The sequence below is a fragment of the Emydura macquarii genome, unplaced genomic scaffold (assembly GCF_026122565.2).
Source record: "Emydura macquarii macquarii isolate MOO-44397 ecotype Brisbane River unplaced genomic scaffold, CSIRO-AGI_Emac_v2 contig_1483, whole genome shotgun sequence".
In the NCBI taxonomy this organism is placed as follows: domain Eukaryota; kingdom Metazoa; phylum Chordata; order Testudines; family Chelidae; genus Emydura; species Emydura macquarii.
The window spans coordinates 23,796,425-23,820,754 of record NW_027131620.1 but is presented as its reverse complement, the minus strand read 5'-3'; the positions used below and the strand labels follow the sequence as shown (position 1 = coordinate 23,820,754).

Sequence of the window (24,330 nt, the reverse complement as noted above, 5' to 3'; positions counted from 1 at the left end):
GGGCATATTTTATTAATTCTGGTTTTTGGAAGATCTCTGTTTGCATAAGGTTTATCCTGCCATGAAGCTGCCTGGCTCAAGGGAGGAGGTAGTCCAGCATGATGTTGCTGCAGACCAACATGGGGAGATGAGCAAAGCTTAGGACATTTATAGGATGCAATATGTCAAAAGGGTCATTGGATTAGACAATCCCCTGTCTTAAACAACACCTTTAAAGCATCTCTAAGGTTGGTTAAAGAGCCACTTGTACTAGGCCACCAGTTTATGCTGCTCTTTTGATGTTAACGGAAAACAGGTTTCAGCATATTTAATATTTTATTTCTGTAAACCTTCTGGCAGCATCATTTGCTTATATGCTCAGGCTGCTGAGGGGGAAAAAATTAAGCATAGAGATTTTAGTGCTGAGTTATTTGTTGTGTGTGTCAGACAGATGTATGGTACACGTGTATTTCCAAAAGGCCTAGGAGGTTGCTTTCCCACAAAATAAATTCAGGATATTTCAGCAGTCAGCAGCACTCACTGTATGTGACTGAAGGGGAGTCACTCAACTGCTGTCAGGGGCTAAGAGGTAGTATTGATTAGACTTAGGTAGAGACTCCATGCAAGCTTTGCCTGCCCTCAGACTTGCCATTGCACCTCAGCTCTTCTACCTGTCCAGTGCTGGGCTCTACTTAAGCAGATCTCACTGCTGGGGGTGGTGAGAGTACCTCCCACTGGTTCAATCCACTCTAACCCCTGCCCCAAACCCACTTTTACTTGTAACCTGAGTTAGGCTCAGATCACACCTCCCAGACCTACACACAGAGGAATCCTCCTGGTCTCAATTACACCCCTCCTACATGGAAGAAGGTTCCGGTTCCTCTGTAGTACCATCCCTATTTCTTGGGACCCTATGGAGGGCTTTCTGTGGGGTGAGCATCGCTGTGGGGAGAAGAGATGAGGAATGGGAAGGCTGGGGCAGGGCTGGCATGTGGGGCATATCATCTCACCAGTACCGCCTGCCCAACACAGATTGCCTGGAAATGGTAATGGACGCCCTGGCTCTATTGCCTGTGATGATGTGCCCACTGCCCTGGGGCAACCCCTCAGAGCCAGAGCCTGGTGTGCAGGTGCGGGATAGGTGGGCAGGCACAACAAGCTTCCCCTGTCTCTCCCATGAAGAGGCTATGCACATCGGGAGGCCCTGCTCTCCACTGGGTCTCCTGCCCCTTATGTATCTTCATTGTTGTACAGGGCGTGATTCTCCTCTCCACAAGCGAGAATGGAGAATCAGGCTGTTGGTCTTGAATTACGTCATCCCATGGTGTTTCTCCAATACAGTAGAGCACCCTGCCCTTTTTTGATGCTCCCTTAGATACACATGGCATCTTGGAATAAATTGGAGTCATTCTTTGAAAGGATGCAACATTTACCACCCCCATGGTGCCAATCTACACAGAAGGAAGAGGAACCAGATTGACTCCACTATGATCCCTAGCCATACTCCTTTGGGGTGTCTACAGCAATGGTTCCCAACCTGAGGTTAACGGCCCCCTTAGGGGGGCACCAAAGACTACAGGGGATCTGTGAGGCTTCCGTAATATTGAGGTCATTTAGCCCCCTGAGCCCGCCGCTGGTTAGGCGCAGCAGCCCCAAGCTCCGTGCCATCTGGAGTGGAGGAGCAGCCCACCCACACCTGTGCTGGGAGGGCTTGGAGCACCCCAGCCAGCCACCAGTGCCTGCTGCCTTCATTACTCTCAGTCCCACGCGGGACAGGAAGAGGCAGGGCCATACGGGGTGTATGGTGGCAGCTGCGTCAGGGAAAGCTTAGCTTCTTACTCAGGTAAGAGTCATTTATTATTATTATTATTTGTGTGATTTAGTGTTATATTATTATTATCATTATATGTGTTTATAGAGGTTATATGTGTTTATGAGGGAGTGGGAGGGGATGGGGAGGTGGGGGGGGCACATGTTTTACCTAGTGTTAACTAGTGGGACTTTCACTCAAAGTGGTTGGGAACCCTTGATCTACAGTTACTGGCTGTGCACTCATTCCCCATTACCTTGAGCTCTGAGGGTGACATTCCCCTCTGTGCAGCTGGTCAGCACCTAGTCTACACCCCACTTGTCGTCTGCTTTTGAGGGCTGAAGTGGAACATACGTGATGTAAAGGGCTTGTACTGGCTTTCTGAATAGAGGAAATTTCCCCCCAGGAGTGTAACACACTACGGGTGAAATCCCAGCCCTACCGAGTTCCCTGGCAAAACATCCATCGACTTCAATGGAGTCAAGATTTCACTCTGCGATACTGGCTGCACCCTCCCCAGATGCTGAAGGTGACAGATAACTCACCTGTGCTCGCTCTCCTCTAGTATATCCCCCCTAAGAGCTTGCAGAGTCTAGCCCTAAATGAACAACAATTGCCCAGCCCAGACTGCACAGTCTGTGTTCCCCATTCTATCCATGATGTCTGTTTCATTTGTAGATTTTTCTAAAGGTAAAAGCTCAGGGTTCTGGTTCTGGCTAAAGTGTCAGTTAATAATGCACTGGCCATTTGGAAACAACTTTAAAATGAGACCATCCATTAGTGCTACCCTCTAGAGATTAGCACTTATTTTAGCCTTGGGGTCAGGCTTCCCTGTGAGTTGCAGGCTAGATAGGAGCATACATAATAAAACAGGTTTATTTTTGGAGCAGTGTTTCTTGGGCTGAGATCTAAAACCCTTTGAACATCTCTCAGTTGTTCTCACATGAGCAGGGACTGAACAGACAGGGCTTTGGTAGGTTTCTTCATTTATGGCTTTCAGCCTTTTCATGAGGTCAGTGTGTGCAGCAACCCATGTGCACGCAGCACCTTTAGAAGGTATTTTACAGCAAATGAGAGAGCATTATACTCACCTCTGCGAAGAAGACTATAACCTTTATGCACCCCTGTGCCCTCTGCTAGGTCTTGGATCACAGAAACTGGCAGTCAAAGTATATGGGATTAAGGAATATTGAGGGATGCATAAAATGACAAATCCTTGTGTAGTCCATACCAGGATTTAGGGATACCTTCTGTGGTGATATTAGGCAGCTCCGGCTGTGTCTGGGAGTCAGCTTGGGAACAGAAAAAACTGTGGGGTCTGTCTGTGTCCAGAAGTCTCAGTAAAGAATCGCCTCTATATTCTTTACAACCAAACTCTTGTCTCTTCTCTACCAGGGACCCAATACACTGGAAGATAAATTCGAAAAGTCTAAATGAGAGTGACAACCACACATTGGTAATGTGGGTCCAGGCTTTAAAATTCTAATTGAGTTTTCACTCTGGATTTCAGCCTTCACAAGTGTCACACGGTCTGGAGTGGCTCATGAGTGCCTACCTCAGGGCAGACTGTCAAAAGCAGGGCAGACACCCCAAACTGGTGGTGTGGTCTATAACTAGATTCACCAATCCAGGAACAAATGTAACAGTCTTTTCATGGAGTCACAGACAGTCCTCTTGGGCATTCCAGTCTATCTTGCCACCCAGGTAAGCTGGTCTTAGTAATACATAGTAACTTATACACACAAACTAAACAAAACAAAAACACATATAACACATTCAGATTCCTAAAACACCAGTCACTTACACCAGATCAATTTGTACCTTATATCTCACATCAAAGATGCTGCTGGCAACCAATCCTGTAACGAACTAACTAAAGGTTTATTAATTAGGGAAAAGGAATGAGTTATTTACAGGCTAAAGCAAACAAGCATATATACACAAAGGAGCTTAAGTCTGTGATTCCAAAGGTAAAAGAGTTGTTGTAATCTGTCAGTTCAAAATGTCTTTCAGGGCTGAGCCATGCCAAGCAGCATGGGGATCTCTTTGCTTATGTTTAGGAATCTTTGCCGCTCAAAGTCCAAATAGTATGAAAGAGATTCCGTTTCTCCTTGTCAGGGATTTTTATCCCCTCCATTCCAAAGTACAAAACCGACTAGCTGAGTTTATCTGTAGGTCTCCCCTTTCTAGAGGGGATTAGGAATGCAATCAACATGGCCTTTCTCCTTTGATTCTACACAAAAACTTATTTGCCTTCAATGGACTCTCTTGAGCACTTTACTTTAACGCTTCTTTTCCTGTTTGGTGACTTACACAAGTGCAGAGGTTTACAAAGCAAACATTCAATATAACTTTATTCCCTGGGTGTGAGGGGGTGTACCAGACACTTTGAGACCTTCTGGATGGCCCTGCGGTCTTACCACACCCCGCCTCAGAAAAAGGCAGTAGAGTGGGGTCCTCCAAGCAGCCTAGAGAGGCATCAGGGGAGGTAGTCAATCAGGGCCCAGCAGGCTAGTATAAAAAGAGTTGCAGGGCCAGACTAAGTTTAGTTCCTTGCTGAAGCTGTGTGGATAATGTGCTTGCTGGCTGATGGAGCTACAGGACCTTGGACAGAGCAATGCAGGCAGAGCTCAGAGGGACTTTGATATACCCCAGAGGGAGAACTGAACTCTTTTAGTGGCCCAGGAGGAAAGCTGGGGCCAGAAAGGACTAGAAAAGGCAAGGACATTGCCCTGGAGTATGGCTCAATACCAGGGCTGTGATCCAGTAAAGACTATGGGACTAATTAAGGACCTGAGCCCAAGGAAAGATACATGCACTTTACAAAAGGGGAGCCGGTGAGAGGTGTGCCATCCTGCTACAGTGGGTTATAGAGATAAGTGAGATCAATGCATGCAGCATCCTACAAGCATTTTATAAAGCCTAAGCATATTCTTATCAACTGAACATCTAATATCAATTTTGCTAATGCTAACACATAAGTGAGCAAGACTGATTTCCAGCCATGCATACGTAAGTGTTCAGTGAGGCGTGGGGCCTTGGCATGAGCTGGCATCTAGTCTACCAGCATCACAAAAAGTTCAGGGTGAAGTGGATTTTCTACAGAGGCTGCAATGGTGATATTCAGATCTAGGGTAGTGAGGGAGTCAGGCGGGCAGTAACAGATTCAGGGTTCTAATCTAATATTTAGAATGAGGACCCAAAAGTACAAGCCTTTTGTACATGCATCACCTCTGGCTGGCAGTAATATTGGTGCTAATGGCGTCTTTGTGGACCTCCAGGCACTATAGGGCAGTGTAATTGCAAACTCTATGCTTTCCAATAGCAATGACACTTAGCACATGCATAGTGCTTTACACTATGATACACACACACAACTCATCTATTCTGTATGTCACGTAACAAACACTAGCAAATTAGGCACCGCACATGTTTGAGCATTTGGGATTTACATAATTCAACCCAAAAGTCTAGACAGTTTGTTAAATATACAAATAACTACTTCACCTCTAGCATGGAGAGGATTCCAGTGGGAGGTGTTGTGGCCCACTTGGCGATCATAGTCCTATATACATGTCATGAGGGCTACTCAGGACTCTGTTCTTCCTGATTTTAAACTGAAAAGGTGGAAAAGAAACAGCCACATCCAATGTAACATGAGCCTATTTTGTGATGTTAGATTACCCAGATCCAGAATGAAAAGGGGTGGGGTGGGGAGCAGAAAGCAATAAAGAAAGGCATATTTGAGGGAGAGAATGAATTGTAATGGTTGCTACTAAAAAGCACAATAATTTGATATGCAATGGAGTCCCCAGTCTCAGCTCTGTTTTTAAAAAGTATTTAGAGGGACAGGACACTGAGAACTAGATGTTAAAAAAGTGTGTTACACTAACCTTGTGTTGGTACTATAGAAATCATAATAAAGCATTGAGGTTTGGTGTTATGAGCACAAAACTGCACATGCAAAAATGGAGAATTATTTTCAGACATGTAAGTGAAGTGCTTAATGTAAGCCTAGTTCAATGGAAGACATGAAGATGTGTAAGCATCGTACAAGTGAATATGAAACCTAGTTCTTGCATGCACCTAAGTCTCTAAGTCATACACTTTTGGAAAACCTAATACACCGAACCAGTTTCCATCTCTCCCTAAAACTATAAGCATTGTAGTAAGTCAATACTTAATGATACTACTAGCTTTTTTCATGAGTAGATCTTAGAGCTTTTCAAAGCAGATAACCATCCCAATTATAAAGATGGGAAACGAAGGCACAGGAACTTGTAACTTGCCCAAGATCACCCAGAAGAGCTGCGGCAGAAGCGGGAATAGAATATAGGCCTCTCAGATCCTAGTCCAGTGCTCTATCCACTAAAGCAAAATACGCACTTAGATGCTATCAACTTTAAAATTACAGTTGCTGGCATTTTAAAAAAAAAGCCTAGAAATGAAAGATTGAGGGGGCGGAGGGTTATTGTTTGCCAGTTTATTTATGTTGTGCATTTCACAGTACTTGGCCAAAGGGAGGAGATAGCGGAGGTGGGGGTGCTATTGTCTTTTGATCTCCTTCCCCACTTATCAGTGGTGGGTGGTGCCCAGAATAATGATGATTACAGATTGAGTGTATAAAGCACCCATGCACTGTCGCACCCACACACATTCCTTCAAGCAGACGGGAGGTGCTACGCCAGCAACACAAAAGTAAACAAAGTATATTAACACATTATTTAAAACTTCATATCATTAAATCAATGGCTATTCTGCAGATAAGCCCAAAACATACAATAAAGAATGTTTGAAATGACAGGGCAAAAAAACCCAACTCCAAACAAACCCACAAGTCTCCACACCATCCTGTCACTTCCCTGGAAAAGATTGTAGCAGATCTGCCAGTTTATAAAAATGAAGGGTAATCATGAAGGGTCTCACGAGGGGGAGAGAAGGTCCTGTTAAATCAATCTGGCCATTCTCTTCCAGGATGTGTGACATTCTGGCCCCACTGAAGTCAATAGAAGTTTTGCCTTTAACTTCAGTAGGGCTAGGATTTTGCCCTATGCTTCTAAATGGCATTGTAGTAGGCCAGGCAATACGTCCTGGTGTAGGCCTAGTCAAAAAATTGTAAGAATTTTCCAAGAAAAAAATCAGTTTTTCAAAATCTCAAACTTTTCAGGGAATTTAAAAAAAATATTCATGTGGGAAATCTCCCACATCTTTCTCTTCTTCTCTCCCTCCTCTTCTACTGAGGAAGAAAGAGAAAAAAACTGTTTTTTTCCCCTAAGTTGAATCAAAATATTTTTTTCCTTTTGATTAAAAACAGAAGAATTTCAAACAGTACGCAATTTTTTTCAACTTTTTATTGAGGAAAAAAGTCTTTAGACAAAAAACTTTTGCTAGTCTAGTGGTTAATGGGGGAGTGGGAATCAGGTGACCTGAGTTCTGTTCTGGGCTATGGCACAAATTTACTGTTCCCCTGGGTAAGCCACTTAACTTGTGTCTGTTTCCATCTGGAACAGAAAGAATAATAGTATCTGCCTTTGTATAGTACTTTGAGGTTCTTAGATGAAAGGTAAATGCTATTCCCAGTTAAAAACAGAAAAGTGAGTGGACTTCAAAGCTTTTTTTTTTTTTTTTTTAAACAGTAAAGATAAAACAGTAAAATGTAAAATATGAAAATTCAAAGGTGTTTTTTTTTTTTTTCTGTTTAAGAAAAAAATGTTGGACTATGGAAAAGACAATTAAGGTCATCCAAACAACCTTACCCTAGCCTGACAAAAAAAGGTCATTCATGTAATGCCATCTACTTCAATTCTGGTCAGCTAATCAATACAGAAGCAGAATGCATAGCATGCCGGAGTGAGCATTTTAGCCAACTGCTAAATGCAACCTCATTTCTTTGGATCCCGACATTATAAAGTTTCTGCCAAGTTGACCCATTCCACACAGTGATCCTGACAAATTTACTGTCAATGAAATCCTCAGATGTAAAGAAGCTTAAGGGCAATAAGGTGGCAGGAATCTGTGGAATTCCTGAGGAATTGTTAGAATTGCTGTACCAGCTATAATTTTCTGGTGTTCAAGATCATCTGAAGAACAGAGGTGGTCTGTCCAACTGACATAAAGACATCATTTTGCCATTTTAGAAATGTAAAGACAGCAAACCAGACTGACTATCATGATATTACTCTAGCCATCCTGAGGGAATATTTTCCTTCTGTCTTGCTGGCCTGAGTAGCTAATTTATTAAGGAACAAGAGAAGACCCCAAGTTGGCTTTAGTCCTGGCCATTCTATGATGGAGCAGTTCTTCACAGTGAACCAGCTTATGAACGAGGCACAAAAATTCAAGTACCCTGTGCAGACTGCATTTGTGGCTATCAAGGGTGTGTTTGACTCTGACAAGAAATTGCTTTGACTTATCTCAAAACTCACGGGATTCCCTGACAACGTCTGTAAAATGTTAATCTCTTATATGATGACTCCTCAAACTGCGTTCTTTTAAATGGGAAAAGACTCACCTTCTTCCAAACTGCACTAAGCATTCAACAAGGATGCATTGCAATGTTGTCCTACCAAAGTACTTGACCAGAGGATAAGTAAATCTATTTTAGGCATATGCCTTGATAAGAACCTCACTGATGTTGATTTTGTAGATAACAGCACTAGTCAAATGGATGAGCTGGTCACAATACTTAAAGCCCTGGGAAACTTAGTGGCAAAAGATGGCCTGCAAATTAATTAGGGGTAAAACCAAAATTCTATCAGTCAGCAATTTTGAACCCACTGAGGGCTCTAGAATCTTAGTGAGCAACCACCTTGCTGAGATTGTCAGTGATTTACACCTCCTTTGGCTCTGTTGTTAACCTAGGTGGCATCAGGAAAGAACTCGAGGCACATACTGCAAAAGCATTGGTTAGTAGTGGGGTGCCTCATCAAAAATATCTTTTGTAAACCTAACACCGTGATAAGCAGAGACAAAGCTGAAGATTTATAATACTTTGGTGATCAGTATTCTAATCTACATGACTGAAACATGGTCCCTCCCTGTCAAAATTGAAAAGAAGCTGGACATCATTCAGATAACCATCTCAGAATGATCATGAACATCAAATGTACAAATTCAAGTCAAATTAAGAGATCCATTTTCTAACTAAACAGGTGCTGCTCTCTCAAATGGTCACCCAATGCTGTAAGGGGTTGATCATCTGCTCTGAATGCCTTCCCTCTTCACTATGAGCATCATCTTCAGCTGTGACCCAGCAAATGCAGGATGGAAGAGACCCTCCTGGGAGGCCTAAAACATGAAGGTTGGATGGTGTCAGACACCTGTCCGTCACTGTCATCCTACCCCATAATGCGCCAGACAGGGCTCAGGACAGAACATCATGGAAGCATATAGTGCATTTGGTGGCTGCTACACTGTCCAAGAGACAGAATGAGAATTAACCAAATACAAAACCACCAGCACCCTGAGAACAACCAGAGATTGAGACAATCCTAACTTTCCATCATACAGTTCTTCTCATCAGCTACCACAAAACCATTAACCTTGTATTCTACAGTAATTGCACAGAATCCAGACTTCTTTAAGATGTTCTTTAATCATTCCTGGTCTGTCCAATAGTATACTGGGAGCAGTCCTTTCCCATTGTTCACAAAGGGCAAGACAGCCCTAACAAGGCTTATACACCACTTTAATGCCAGTTAAACCCTCAAACTAGGGTTTATTTGGAGTTTTTAAGAGGTATATAGACCTTCTGCATAGGGGTGAATTTCAAACAACAAATTCCACTGCCACAATTTATACAACTGTCATTAGACAAAGAGCTATGGTGTTTACATTTATAAATCTCCTAGGTTAAGTTCATGAAATTAAGGCACCTACCTGAAAAGAGCAAATATTAGCATGATGTTTCATCACCACACTAAGGATCAGAGAGGCATGTAAGTATGTATGTCTGAACTCAGTGCTCGGTGGTTGCTTGTGCTTTTCCATAGCTCCCCCCTTTTCCTTTTTTTTTTTTTTCTTCATGTTCTTTTGAAGTAAAAAACTTTTAAGGTTATTTATCATATGAAAAATCCCAAACTACAAATTACATATATAAACAACCCCCACTGACAGATAATGAATTGTGTAGTAAAATAACCTCCCTGTTCTCACCAACCCACAGACAATATTGCCTCCAGTGCCCCCTTTCTGTATAAATGTATCTCTATGCTTTAAGAGGCTGTGTACCTAATGGTCAGACCAATGGTTACTTGGAGTCTGTTCCTAGCTCTAACAGATTGCTATGTGACCCTGGGTAAGTCACTTGCCCTTTGTGTGAGTCAGTGTATTCTCCTTTAAAATAATTCTGTTAACTGTACCTTTCTCTCAGGGATGTTGTGAGGTTTAAATAATTAATGTTTGTAAAGTGGTCCAAGATCTTTGCACAAAAGGCCCAGGTAAGTCAAAGAACTGGAGATAGTTATAGAAACTGATGTGAAATTTCCCCAAGTTCAGGAGTGTGTCAAACAGGGTTTAGAACAATAAGGATCCACTTCACATTTTTAATGTACACTATTTGTATCAACTTGCTCATCTATCAGTTGCTCTCAGATTTGAATGATCCTGCTGTGAGCCTGGAAGTAAATGGGAGTGTTGTCATGGACTTCAAAGGAAGTAAGATCAGGTCCTTACGTTGCCAAAAACTGTTACTAATTGAAGGAGATTCTTCAGACAGCTCCCTTTGCTTAAAGAACAACATGAGAGAGAACTGGTCAGAAGTTTTTCATCCAACCATCTTTTCTATAAAAAAAAAAAAGTATTTAAACCAAAATAAAATTTCTCATAAAAATATTTGATTTTGCATGGAATTTTCTGGTGTTTCATCATAAAACAAATTAAAATTTTTGCCAAAAAGCGTAACAACATTCCATTTTCAATTTGGATTTAGTTTTTTTTTTAAATGAACCTTTTTATTAGAATATATATTCAAAAACTTTTTTTTAAAACTAAAATGTTTTTCGTTTTCCGATTAATTTTAAAAAAATTTCCTTCAATTTATCAGAAAAATAATTGACTGTTTTTGACCATTTCTAAGAGACTATGCATGATAATAAATGAAATAAAAGAGTAGCAATCTGGGGAAGTTTGTGGTTCCCTAAAATGGTTCCAGGAAACTAACCATATTAATCTTTTTTTCCCCTACAACAAGATGGGTGAGATCTTCAGCTGCAGTATCATGGCATAGCACCATTTACATCAGCTGAAGGTTTGGCTCATTTTTTCTAAAAGGAAAATTATTTCCCTCCTTGTGTCCTTCCCTGCTTTGTTACACTGGACATCGTACGAACACACATCAAGCAATATTCTGACTTTGCTTTGGTGTTAATCAGGAGTAACTCAGCTGAAGTCAATGGAGTTACAAGCTGTAGAACTGGAGTAATTAAAAGATGAATCAGGCCCAAAGGCATTACCAAGAGCTATATATGCCAATCTGCAGTGGAAACTCAATTGTCTTGCTTTCATGCTTTGCAGTATTTATAGAAAATTAAACAATGTGAGATATCAATAAAATGATACTATTACCCTATAAGCAATAGTGCCTTGGTGCTCTCAATTGCTTTTGGACAGGATTTTCAGCTAATCCACTGATTTGGGGAGGAGAGATGAACCTTCTCAACTGAATCACTATTGTCTGATGGCAGTGATTGCATTTATTAGCATCTAGTCAGATTCATGCTCAATTTGGCATTATTTAAATGACTGGATCAGAAAATAAAATGCTTAAATTGAAATATAAATGCTCATGTACTCATATGCTAATATACTGCATGGATTTGACTGCAGTAAACAAAACTCCATTCTGACAAGCAGATATTTATTATTTCAATTCAAGCTTCAGTATTTGCCTTGTTTATTTCCAGACCCTTTTGTTTTAATTATAAGATGCAGACCAGCAATCCCAGAAGATTAAAAGTTTATCTTTTATGCACCACTTTCAGTTTTCCTCACTTCTATCTACGTACTTAAATATCTGGTTACCTTGTTAATTCTATGCTTGTGAAAGATGCAAGACTTGCTGACTTCACTTTCAGAGTCTGAGAACAGTAATCACTTCATTCAGACATTCTTTTTAAACCTATCCAGAATGAACAATTGTCCTTGCAATAGCATCCCTCCTCTATGAAATAAAGACCTCTGAAGATAGTGCTAGATAAATCAAGCTTGAAAGCCATATCCTCTACATGCAGAAAGGCATAAACTGTATTACTTCACTGTCTCACTCCTATCAGGAGTATTGAGGAACTGAGGGAAGGGATTGCATGTTGGTGGTGCTTTAATCTAAAACTCTAACTCTTGTGCTTTTTCTATGAGTAAAGTGTATGTTTAAGAAGTTCCTTTGCAAAACCTGTGTGTTCCTGACTTAACTGTCACGTGGTCCCCAAAGATGTTCCACATTGCCTATGTGGATGGAGTTCCTGGGAGAATGTGCTTGTGCAACTGAGTGAGTTCAGGGGGCTCACAGCCAGACTCTGTGGTCCCTACTCTCAGGAAGATTGTCAGACATGGGGTCTGAACCAGGAAGTGCACCTGAATGACATCGAGCTTGGAACAGTGATCAGTCATTGCTCAGACTCAGGGAGTTTAGCAGGATATAGAATCCAAAGGTTAGGTCCAATAAAGCAGTTTGGTGACCATCCACAAAAGGAAACTCAGCCAGGGCTGTACCATATGGTTTGTGAGCTGTTATTCACTATCTCACAAAGAGGTTGCAGGGCAATTTATTGCCAGAGGCAAAGAGGCTCATCACCAGCCCACCAAATTGACTGACAATAAGTGAGGAATTTCTGGATGCAGGAGTCATCCTGTTAATCTGACTTCTGCCATGTAAATCTTGATGTGCCTCTCCCCCTTGGTGGGCAAGACACATTCAATGTTGCAATCAGAGGAGGTCTGTTATCCATGGAAGGAGCAATGCTCTGAGACCTCAGTGAATCACTTTGTTCCAGCTGGTGGATGCCATGCTCTTTCTGATATGTGATTCTGAATATGTGATTCTGTGCATTAACCATTTGTGGGAGTGGGGACTATACAACAGGAGCTAGATATCTGATAATGGATAAAATAGGGCAAGATGCACAGGAGAAGCTGGTGTTAGTGGACAGGTATATGAATTCTAGATTACTGAAGCATGCCAGTATATGAAATCAGAATTCCAATAAGAATTGATTTTTTTTAAATTTTATCTCTGTGAAAATAATCCACTTGTTTTCCATTATAGCCATCTTTATCTTCTGTTAACATTCTTCAGAGATGGGACCTTGTACATGATAGTATTAATCTTCTGTCCAGGCCTATGAATGGCTTTCCCTGACACCATTATCTATCCTGAATCCAAGACACTCCAGATCTGTATCTCTCTTGTTTGTTTCAGCTTTCTCACTGTACAAAACCTGATAAAAATTCTCCAGAAAGAGAGAAGTAATTTTCCTTTTTTCCTAAAGCCAATTCTTGCCACCATGATCCTAGAGAGACAACCTGGGACAACATGTAAGATCAAATGGTAATAATTGAAATTGGCGCTGCCATCCATCTAAAACATAACGATTGCCTAAGGATTGAGATATGAGAATACTTTGAAGACAAGCCTTCATTAGGAACTAACAGATGTTTCAGACAGGGCCCTGCTCTGCTTTCCCCAATTAGCTAATGCTAGCATTAGGATGGAGAAGCAGGTTGCAATGCTATGATCTAAAGCAGATGGATGATATGGCCTTCCTGGGAATACAACAAAGGTGTTCCTGAAATTCTTGCGGAGCTCCATTTGCAACCCACTCTGGACAATGTCCAACGACCTAAGTGGATCAAAGCCAAAGGTAGTCCTTTTGCTCCCAAAATTGAGAGATCCTGGCACCAAATGGAGGTCTAACTTCAGATAAGGCTAATTGGGAGAGCTGCAGATAGCTCAGATGCAATTGAAGACAGCTACTGGTCCTGACATTTTATAGCTACCACTTGCAAAGGGGTATTTTCTCCTATTTTACTTCACAGATAGCTTCAACTTGTCATATGTCCTGTATTCCTTTCTACAGAGCTTGGCAGGACCCATGGCTGTTAGTAGACTCTTCTGATGAGTCTGAAGAGAGTCAGTTTCCTACTGTACCACTAAGATAGCTTTGAAGTGATTTGTCATGCCCCATGCACCTGCATGAAACAGAGTTGAATCCTGCTTTCCTTCCTCCCTCTCCTACCTTTTTCCTTTCCAGTAAGAAATCCTTAGGTCATGCAATTTATAGGCTATACTGTCCACCCATGTTAGCATCACACATCAAAGCATGCGAAAGGCACTTAGGGGGTCAGATGACAGTTCATATTTGTTTATTTAGTTTTGTTGGCTCACAACAATAACCTAGACCTCAGGCAATGGTGACCTGCCTTGGCAACTGAGGATGACAACCTGATACTTTCCCAATCTTTTAGGGTGGCAGGAAATCCCTGTTCCTCTCTGACACCGCCCCAGGATGCATGAGGAGCAATATATATATATCACTATATATAGCTTGTCGAGGATCTGCAGATCTAAGTGTAGTTTACAATACTTAAACTGTCAGGCAAGTGTGTGCTATCCTCTGTGTGGCTTTTGTGTGCGTGTTTGAGTATATTTTCCCTACGTGATGCTCTAACTCTGATCTGGACTGCTGGCTTTCCTCCCCACAGGAGGGAAAATTCCCTTTGCCAGGGGTGTACATGCATGCCTAGAGGAATCAAAACTACTGATTTTATGATTCAATTACCCACCCTTGGGGGTTTGTCCCTATACTCCTGCATTGGGGCAGAGCGGGGAGAGTTAACTTGGATTCAGAGATCACTAGCCAGTGGAAATATTTTTAGAGCAATCTCCTTTGTCTCCCTTTCTTTATGTGGTCCCTTTCCGGGTCTCTCAAAGAAGGCATTAGCCTGGCACTCAAGGACAGGCTCCCCAGAATCTCTACCCCTCTCTACCGCCTGGCACCTGGAGTCACAGGGCCAGGTGGGTTTGTGCTTCCCCTGCAGGCCTCAGCCTGGGATAGCAATATGCATTGGGGAGTGGGAGCTGTGACAGATGAGGCAGCAGGGGGATAGAGCTGGTCTAGCAGGCCCCTCATCACGCTCTCTGGCACAAGCTGCATCCCATGCCATATCTGGTGCTCTCCATCTGTGACCCCTGGGAAGCTGAGGGGGAAAGGGAGGAGGCAGCTGAACACCTCAGTCTGAGGTATGGCTACTGGCACAGGGTATAGGGACGCAGGTTCCATTTTCCCTCTGGCACACTGCCTTTCTGGCTTCATTCCCCTCATAGAGGTGGGGAGCTGCTTGCCTGGTGTTAGTTTTTTTCTTATCCTGACAAGCTCCTTTCCTCACTGGGAAAGTGGGAGGGCTGAGGCAGACTGGCCGGAGGGGGGCTAACTGCACTCAGCTCATTGAGCCAGCCGAGCAAACCCTGAGACACTCAAGGTGGGGGAGCCAGAGACAGACTCTTCCTCTGGCCTCCGACTTCCCTCAGCTTAGCTTGCCATAGGGATGGCAAGACACCAGCCATTGCAAATGCTTCAGAAGGGGGAAGTGGAACTGGGGGAAAAGCTCCCCAAAAATTGGATACAGCACTAAGATATGACCGGGAATCAGACAGCCTCAGTATTGAACTGAAAAGCTTCTCTCCAAAATACTCCACAGCAGGGATGGCCGAGAGAGCCAACTGCCACTAGGGAGGTAGGAAAAAACTGGAGGGACCTGCAGGCAACAGGGCATTCCCCTGCTGCCAGTTCTGTCCCGCAGCTGCAATAAGCCTAAAGTAGCTTTTATAACAGATCTGTAGATGTTAGCATGAAGAATTGTAGTATTTCCCTGACAACACACAGATTGAATGTGACTCTAACTCAACTTCAGGCAAAAATGAACCTCAACGCGGAGGTAGAAAAGTCCTCAGTCAAACACAAATCTCTCTGACAGCAAGGGCAGTGAGTGACAAACCAAATGACTGCTTCTTTACCATTGTACATGCGCTCCCTCATCACAAGTTTGCATGGTATGAGCATCATCCTGTAAAGCAACGTGATTAGCCCACATAGCCACAGACATAAAATGCTAGAACGAACTAGGGTCCTAGGGCAAGTGCAAAAAACGATTTATTCCCCTAACAAAAATGATAAACAATAAATTCCCTCTCCTTAAGACAACCTCTTGGTCTGGCTGCAGTAAAACTGTAACCGTTTTAATAGCCTGAGCACGAAAATTATCTTTGTGGAATTAAAAATCTCCTAGGACTTTTTTATCTTTCCCTGTGTATTTCTTATGGGGTTTTGTTTTCAGGCATTGCATAGAATACCAAGATACCAGCCATTTACAAGAAAGCAGATAAAAGCCAAGTGACAGCATCCAGACACTCTAAGCAACTGATTCAATGAGAGAAGGGGCTGGGGCCACAATTCATCCCTTATAGACATTAAGGCCAGCCGCTATGCCATGGGAAAGAGAAAAGGATTCATTAGAAGGCTAAATGCCCCTTAGACTGCTCCTCGGAAAAAAAATTTACAGTCCCAAGATGCAAGCGAGGGTGGAAGAGGTAAGGCAGGAAAGTCACATTCACCCGCACAGAGTTTTCTAGTTTATGGTGCCTCAGCTCTGCTGTATATAAATGACTGTATTCCTAGAGGAGAGATCCTGGGAGTTTCATCTGCAACACTTATGAACATTCAGCAGCCTCCTAAGAGACGATAGTAAGAGTATTTCTTTAATACATTTAAAAAGGACTCAGTCAAGGCTAAATGACAGATATTACAGATGAAAACACTGGTAGGTCATAAAGTCAGTCTCCCTGTCAATGGAGCTTTGATTCAAATCATTTTTAAACACTGTGCGGTAATGTCTGATCTCAGTCCCTATGGTGTAAATCTGGAGCAAGCCCATTAGCTTCAGTGGAGTCACTTTGGATCTATATGGGGATAAAGTGAAACAAGAGTTTGGCTAAGGCAAAGGCAAGTGGATTTTACAGCATCAAGGGATAGGATTTAAAAGCTCCTCTCTCAAGGCAAGACTTGCAGACGGGTGCAAAAGTAGTAGGGAGCCCTCACTCCCCCCCCCCACACACACAGCAAGAGTATTACATAATTTCCATCACACACTGCCTTGGTGGAAGGAGAGGTTTACTAGCCCTCTGAAAAGGTAACTACTCAGCAATTAAACAGCCATGGCTGCCCAGGGTCAGCTGACTCAGGCTTGTGGGGCTAAAAATCACTGTATAGACATATGGGCTTGGGTTGGAGACTGAGCCCTGGGCCCCCACATTGGGGGACAGTCCCAGAGTCCAGACTTCAGCCTAACCCCAAACAACTGCACAGCAATTTTTAGCCCCACAGCCTGAACACCATGAGCCTGACTCAGGGAAGCCGCAGGTCTTTTATTCCAGTGTAGAAGTACCCTAAGGGGACAGAAGCATGAACCAGATATATTGCCACCTGCATGGTCTGCAAGGAAAGCAGGGTCTCTCCCGCCACCATCCTGGACAGCCACACAAAGCAGCATCGCTCCCTCAGGAGGTGTGTAACGATAGCCTCTCTTGCTTGTGGCTGTGCAGTATCTGCTCTCTGGAGGTAACCAAAACCAAGAACGGGTGCTGTATTAATTAGACTGCTAGGAACACTGTCTCCACCTGCATGTGTTTGAGGAGAGCAAGTCACACAACTGTTCCAAGCCCTGCCTCCCCCATTCCAAGCCCATGGAACTCCAAACCCATGGAAGGGCTTCCTGTTCCAGAAGAACACATTACATAGCCTCCACCCTCCCACCATGTGCTACCCTCAAACCCTCTAGGCTGCCATGTCATCTAGTCACTGCAGTGGTGGCACAGGGGCATGTCATAGGATATATTCACCACTTGGGCACCACCTCCTAGTTGCTATAGGGATTAGCTCCTTCTAGGTCCAACACCCACTTCTGCCACTTGTTTGCACACCCTGCCACCTCTCTCTCTCTGCAAGTCAGGCTGCTCTCTTCATGGTTTAGCTCTCTAGCCAGGACACTATAGCCCTCTCCTTCCAAGTTATCAGAGTCCCTCCACCCAAAATGGCAGTCTTCCCTTCACTGCACAGACCATGCCACTACCCCTGCAGCTGGTGGGGAGACCTAGGCCCACCCTTCATTCCAGGTTCTAGTGCAGGGACCTTATGTCTAGCACCTGTAGTCTGCTTGCTCCCAGACCTTGATGCTATTTCCACAGATTCCTTCCTACATCTTCTGCCCCTGAATTCACCAGCCCAAACAGCCTCCTCCCAGGGAACTGTAGACTACTTCACCTGCAGCCAGCTTCTTGGCTTTATACCAGTTCTGCCTGTTCCTTCTCAGCTGGGTTCCCTCATCTCTCAGCTGTTCAAGCTCTGGCTTTCCCTCAGGTGAAGCCTATCAGGGTAATTAACCTAATTTAACCTGCTCGGCTTTGTGTGGGGTGGATACCCTATTACAGAGCACATTCTTATTTCTTTTACTTCTCTTTTTGATGACTACAGTTGTATAAAGACTTCTAACAACCAACAGCCAAGGAAGAAGAGCATTTACAAGGCCATGTTTTTCCAAACTTACTCCCTGAGAAACTCCCAAAAGTGCCCATTATGGTCCAGTATATTGGGCTGTGAAATGGGAGACAGGAGAGCTGGGTTCTACTCCCAGGTCTGTTACTGACCTGCTGTGCAATCCTAGACAAGTCATCTTGCCTTGTTATGTCTCAGTTTCCCACTCCAGCCTTTGTCTGTCTTGTCTAATTTGTCTGTTAGTCCTTAGGGTAGAGGCAGATGTTTACTAGGTGTTTCTAGAGTAGCTAATACAATGGAGTGCTAACCCTGGCTGAGGCTGAGGCTGAGGCTGAGGCTGAGGCTGCTACTGTAATACAAATAGTGAATGATAACAAACAAGCTATAGAGCCCATAAAACTACAGGCATTCAAATGGGTAGTTACATGTGTTGTTACCCAATTTGTCTATATTTTGCAATTGCACTCACTGCATGGATAATTAACATTCTGATCTATAAAGTTTTTTTCAAAGATAAGTTTGCATTTCTATTTATATAGCTGTACTTCAGAAGAAAATTAAATGCATCATAAAAAGCTAAGATGCTTGAGTATGTCTCTAAGCCTCTTTGACTTTTGATTAATTTGGATTTGGGATGGAATATCAAGTTACCTTAGAGAATATACCTTAATAAAGCTCAACAGGAACTTACATATTATTTGGCAGAAAAGCTGGATTTGTAAAGAGAATCCTGGATTTAAAATATAGAAAGATATCGGATTACATTCAAACTCCCTCAAAAGTTATTCTTCTATTAAAATGCCTATTATTTCTTTTTTCTTGTAATTATAAATTAATTCTTAGCATTTTTCTATAGTATTCTGTGTAGGGAATTTGCTTCAGCAAAAACATGAAGATAAAAAGAAGTGACTTTCATATTTACATGTACTAAGGCCTGGTCTGCCCACAGAATTTAGAAATATCTGCAATCAATAATTAAAATGATGAAAAGAGGGTTAAATGACTTTGAATAGCTAATAAATTTGATGAAATCACCATCTAATAAAATATTCCACAGGCAGAAGAGAGGGGGCTAAATGCATTGGAGAAATTGTTCATAGTGGATTATTTGCTTGGCTCAAGCAAGAGTAGCTGCTAAAGGGGCTATAGTTTAATGGTTAGAGCAGGGGATAGGAAGTCAGTAGAGCCAGGTTCTGTTCCTGAGTGTCTGACCAATTCACAGAGTAACCTTGGCCAAGTTATTTAATTGCTCTGTGTCTCAGTTTTCCTACATGTAAAGTTGGGATAATATTTATCTATCCTGCAGGGATGTTTGTCATGTCAAGCACCCTTAGTCATGCTGAGTAGTACCTTACTCCATGAGCCATCCCATTGAAACCAATGGAACTACTCTCCGAATAAGGCACAACTCACCATGAATAACAGTAGTAGAATCTGGTCCCTTGTGTTCTGCACTTGATGATGCTAAAAGTGCAAAATAAAAGGATAATGAAACAGCAGAATTCAAAGCCCATCTGTTGGGCAAACAGCTCTGTGACAAAGTCAGCATTACCTTCTGCTGCAATTCCCAGCAGGTAGGAAAAGGGCATGATGCCTTGCACAGTAACACCCCCTAGTCCTGGGCAGATCGCTACAATCCAGAGCTCACAGCAGTCCAACAGTGCAGCTGCCACGTGCTCCAAGTGAGGAAGCTACTGTAGAGATGCCACTTCTGCAGCTTTCACTCCCTCCCACTTCTCACAGAGGAGGGGAGCAAAGGGCCCTTGATTAAATTTGAAGAGCCCCTGCTCTGCAGACAGTTACTATATAAATCCCACACACACACCTAGGGAGCTGGGACTACAATCTCAAGATTATATGTCCCATCACCAGCACCATCTGGTTCCTTTGTCCTGCTGTTAATAATTTTTCACACCCAAACCCCACTTCCTATAGACAAGCTAGAGGAAGCAAATTCTCCCAGTACCAGTCAAGATCTTTAGCATACCTATTGAATGGTCAGAATACAGTTATTCAGATTAACTCCATCATATCTAGTCTGGGAGACATGTCATGCTTAGAGGCTCATCATCAATCTTCCTATCGGATGCAAACCTTGCCAAGTTAATCTGCAGCAGCCTCATCAGTGAAGTGCAGAGACCTCAGACAACCATCCAATCTGGTCAGAAGGCAATAATCATCAGGGATGTTCCATTGTCTGTCTTTGGCCACAGCCGAATGTGGGATCCTCTCATCTGGCCCAGGTATGAAGGCTAGCTGCACATTGACCGTGGCATATTCAAAATCTGTTCACAAGGGCCCATGAGTGGTGTGGAAAATCAAAGCTGGGTACATGCATAGTCAGGTCCAGTTATAAGAGACTGGTGTCTGACATTAGCTGCAGACCATTCATCAACCCACACTGACATCGTAGAGAAAACTGGGCAAGGCAACTGGGCCCACAGCAGGTGCCTCCATGACAAACGTGCTCCTGGGTGGTTGAAGAGGTCTGTGTATAGTGGTAGGCTCAGGTTTGCCCTGATCTTCTCAACCTTTCTGGCTGTAGCTTCCTCACAATGGAATTGTGGAACAGTGATGTTGCTTTACACAGGAAGCCACAGTACTGGTGTAGATAGAATCATCCCATTTATGATGCACATGGCATCAGCCAACTTGACGCGAGATGAATGGAGCCAGACCAGGGCACAGTATTCTGCTGCAGAGCATCAGAGGGCTAAATTGGATGATCCGGGAGTTTGAGCAGTTGCTTCCCAAGAAGTGCTAGGCAATTTGCTTAGAAGGTCGTTAAGCATCCTCGTCTTATCCACAGTTTTCTCTGGTGGTTAAGATATGTGAAAGAGAGACTGGGTGGGATTTATGTTTCAAGAAATGATGATTGAGAAAGATATTCAATTCTTAAGCTGCTCTGGCATTGTAAAGATTGAACTCACTTGAAAAATATCTTGGTCACACTTGGTTGTAAATGCCACCAACTACAGTATTTGGCCAGCTTAATCAAGTCAGTGTTTAGGATGTCTTCAAGTTCTGGGAAAGAATGTGCTCGAACACCTAAGCAAATGTCAGCTGTGTATGTGAACTTGCAGGAGTGTGTGTGCAGAAGGTTGTTTTCATGCAGGTAGAAAAGCATCAGTGCCAGCACAGAGCCTTGGGGTAGACCATTGGTTTCTTTTCTATGCGCTAACTTTGTCTCCCATATGCATTTGGAAACATCTGTTACACAGGAGAAGGTCAATGATACTGGCTATCTATGCTGGGAGTGCTCTTGACAATTTGACCATGTGCCCCGTGTGCCAGACCATGTCATGTGCTGCTCTCAGGTTCAGAAATATGGCTCCCCTCTTCAGGTTTTTCTGAAACCTATTTCTGATGAATGTTGTTAAAGCTAGCACTTGTTCACAGGTGCTCTGACCTCCCTGAAAGCCTGCTTCCTCAATGCTGAGTATTGGCTCCACTTCTGGAGAGATGTGCTGAAAAATGAGATGTACTAGCACCTTGAATATCAGCAATGGTGGATACACATAGACCTGGAGACATTCCCTGGTACAGCAATTTTCATAAAAACTTTACAATATCACCCTAGATTCATAAACTGTACAGACAGATTAGAACCAGTTACCATATAAATCCTGCCCACACCTGCAGAGCTGGGACTAGAATCCGGGTCCTTCAGTGCCAAAAATACTTGAAATCGCACAGCTGATATTAGTAGTAAATTCCTTTATCTTCCATGTAGGTCAAACTAGTGGAGAGCAACATCCCCTTTATTCTCACAAGGCCAGCTCATTACAACCCCAACCTACAATTTCAATCCAAACCTACCCACAAACACTGTGGACAGCTATTGCCATGAGGACCAAGTTGCTTGTAAGGTGGCAACTTTATGGGTCAGATTCCCCCAGAATCTGGTTACTTTGCACTGCTTCAACAATGCAAAGCTGCCTGGAAGTCAGCTAACGGGAACCCCAGAGTGGCATAGAATTGGTATACCTATGCTAAGGATCACTGAATGGCCCTTTAAGGTTTGGAGGCAGCCAGGTGCACTTAAAACAGTCCTAAAACTGCTCTAAATTGTCCCAGGGGCCAAAACAGACCCCAGCCCTGCCCTCCTCAGCTGCATTCGCTATTCTTCCAACGCTGCTGAGGGTCTGACCCATCCCCTTTTTATGTGGCTGAACTATTTTTCTTTGAACTTGCTTTTGGTTCAGATGAAATGGTTTGGATTGGAAATCTTTGCTATTTGAACTGCTGCAAAGACCACGTCTAAGAACTCTTTTGAGAAGTGCACAAGGATGAAAGGAACTGGGCACCATGCCGCTTGCTTGCTTTTTAAAAATACAACTGCAAAGAATGGCAAAGAGAAAAGTTTTTAGTTTTATTTTATCCGAGGACAGGCTGCAGATGGCAGGGTTCGTATTTATTTCTTGTATCTCATTTAGACTCGTAAATGTGTCCTGTGAATGCATTTCTGTAACCTGTTTTCCTGGGAAAGCCTTTTCTTATTGTGTTATTGCTCAGTCTGTGTCTGTTTCAAAAGAACGTGGATGGTTCCTGGGGACAAATAAAGAGCAGTGATTTACTCACCCCGCAGCAGTGGCTCCTGTCCCCTGGGGCTGGGCCCAGCTCCTCATGTCACACACCAGGTTGGAACGCCAGTTGGTTTGGGGGCTCTCTCAAACAAGCGCCTTGGGGCAAATTGCCCCTTCCACTTCACCCCCAGGTGGCCCTGGAGTCACACCTCACTTGTGATTTGTCTACACTTGAAATGCTACAGATGCACTGCTGTAGAGCTTCAGTGTAGATACTACCTACACCAACAGGAGAGGTTCTCCCATTGGCATAGATAATCCACTTCCCCACGAGGTGGAAGCACCGTAGAGCACTGTCTACTCCGAGGTTAGTCATCTTAACTATGTTGCTTAGGGAGCTACGTAGCTGGATCAACATATGTTTTTAATATAAACCAGTCCTGAAAGATCGCTTCCTTTACTAATGTCTAATCAGTCAGCTGCATTAATCCTATTAGGTTGTGCCCAAACTGAGTTTCCTTGCAAAGGTGTGACCTCCCCCGGTATCTTACCAGATAAAACACTGCAGTGCAAGTCCTGTTTTGTATTGATGCAAGACATCCATGCTGGAGGTTAGCACAGGGTGACTGGGAGAGTACATGGAAGACATGACACCAGTATAAATCTCCCATGTCTAGAAAAGCCCTTCATTTGTTAGGTTGCTCCTCTCAAAAGGCTTCCAACCAGGATAAATGCAAGTCACTTTTTGCAGTGGTGCAGTGGTTTGACCCTAGTGCAGAAGCAAGATAGCTACACCATGCAAACAGCATGGACAGGCCCTCAATCATTAGGACTAAGGTGACTATTTTAAAAATAAAAACAAGATATTTGCATGCCAACACTTTTTAGGGATGTGAAAGGGAAAACATTCACTTCCTCACTCTCCCGCCTCTGTGCTGGTGGCCACTACAGTCACACCAGCATGCTTCTTTCCCCAATCTGCTCCAAGGCTCTGATGGGTCAGGAAAACCCCACCTGGCGTATCAGTGGCAGATCACAGGAAGGCAGAGCTCTGTCTGTTTCCTGTGTCCCTCTCTTCCCTCCTTTCTATGGTTCATGCATTTGTGGAAAAGTTTTATTAACATGTGCCACTCTCTCGGTTCATAAAGTCAGTCAGAGAATGGTGCTGGTTCTTCCATAATAGCTCACATTTTCCCTATAATTCCTAAAAGTGGAGATCCTGGCAGGAAGTACCGGAGGTTAAAGCACAAAGTGCAGCTCAGCACTGGAGTGCGTTAGAAATCAGAGCATTTCAAAGCTGCTCTCTTGTACATTCCCCGCCCCTTACCTAATGATAATAGACTCACACTGGTGGGTAGCTGGAGTAATACAATACATTCATTCAGATATGTTCCTATGTGGAAACATTCATGTAGCCACCTAAAGATAAACATAGTATAATAAATGTCAAAGCAATCTTCCCGACTTAAAAAAA

The 24,330-nt window shown here is 43.2% G+C and overlaps 1 long non-coding RNA gene across 1 annotated transcript; it reads right to left on the bottom strand.

Annotated features, from left to right (window-relative positions):
* Window positions 1-16,658: 16,658 nt before the first annotated feature.
* LOC137157399 (uncharacterized) lies at window positions 16,659-18,072 on the bottom strand. Its single transcript, XR_010921112.1, has 3 exons — window positions 17,982-18,072; window positions 17,263-17,456; window positions 16,659-16,739 (listed from the first exon to the last, which is right to left on the bottom strand). It is a non-coding gene; the product is annotated as an uncharacterized lncRNA (long non-coding RNA).
* Window positions 18,073-24,330: the final 6,258 nt, after the last annotated feature.